Source organism: Microtus ochrogaster, chromosome 2, assembly GCF_000317375.1.
Source record: "Microtus ochrogaster isolate Prairie Vole_2 chromosome 2, MicOch1.0, whole genome shotgun sequence".
NCBI classification, from domain to species: Eukaryota; Metazoa; Chordata; class Mammalia; order Rodentia; family Cricetidae; genus Microtus; species Microtus ochrogaster.
The window spans coordinates 70,293,791-70,294,997 of record NC_022010.1 but is presented as its reverse complement, the minus strand read 5'-3'; positions in this window follow the sequence as shown (position 1 = coordinate 70,294,997).

Genomic DNA, 1,207 nt, shown 5'->3' with positions numbered 1-1,207 from the left:
TCCCAGGTATCAGAAGAAACTTCAGAAGTTAGACGGGTTTGAGGGACAGAATAGGTCACAATTATTAGAGGCTGCTCAACAAGTTTACAATAACTGTAACTCTTGTAGGTCTGTGGTTCTCAACCTTCCTAACGCTGAGACCCTTCAATACAGTTCCTCACTGAACAACAACCGTAAAATTATTCTCATTGCTACTTCGTGACTGTAATTTTTCTGCTGTTGTAAACCATAATGTCAATATCTGTGTTTTCTCATGGTCTTAGGTGACCCTGTGAAAGGGTCATTTGATCCCCCAGGGGTCACAACCCACAGATTGAGAAACACTGCTGTAGATGAAAAGCGAAACAAAAGATTGACCCAGGCCGTAGGGGTAGCACATAGGGAGACCAAAACAAGGGATCCCATAGGGGGAAGTCAGAGATCCCGGAAGAAGAAGAGATTAGAGGAGGACCAATGTGCTTACTGTAAACAGAAAGGACACTGGGGAAAAAAGACCCAATTGAAACCACTGAGTGCCCAGGAGCCCAGGCTGACATTAAGGTAGGAGATAAATTTGTGAAATTTCTGGTCAATGCCCAACAGACCCATCCGCTAATTGGGAAAGCCTAGGCACTGGGACCTGCAAGAGGCTGTGGCCGGCTATCTGAAAGACTTCTTCCTGTTTCTGCCAGGTGGCCTGCTTTTTCTTTCTTTCTTTTTTTTTTTTTTTTGCCAGAAGTTGCTGCCACAGTCATGCTAACAAAAGAAATTGACCGAGTGACTTTGGGCAGAAACTGTTGCTCTGTGGTACCTGCCAGTTCTCATTGTTATCTTCTCTAGATAGGCGGAAGCCTGTCCCTATCCTAACCAAAACAGCCTCAATGGTCACCAAGACACCCCTGTAAGAGTTAATTCCTAGATTTAGATTGCCCCCCTCCCGGGGTCTGACAACGGCCTGGCCTTCATGGCCAAATCTGTCAAAGGTTCTAAATGTTGATTGGAAACTTCGTCACATCTATAGGCAACAGATAGAAAAGATGAATGGGCTGTTAAAGGAGACTTTAAATAGGCCCTTGAGATCAGTGAAAATTGACCAACCTCCTCCCTTTTGTCCTAAGGGTCAGGTGCAGCCCATATCAAGGCATTTCCACCCATCTGAAATCATGTTTAGGAGACCTCCCCTGCCCAGAGATGTTCATAAGGCAGAAATTATTATCCAATTTCACCT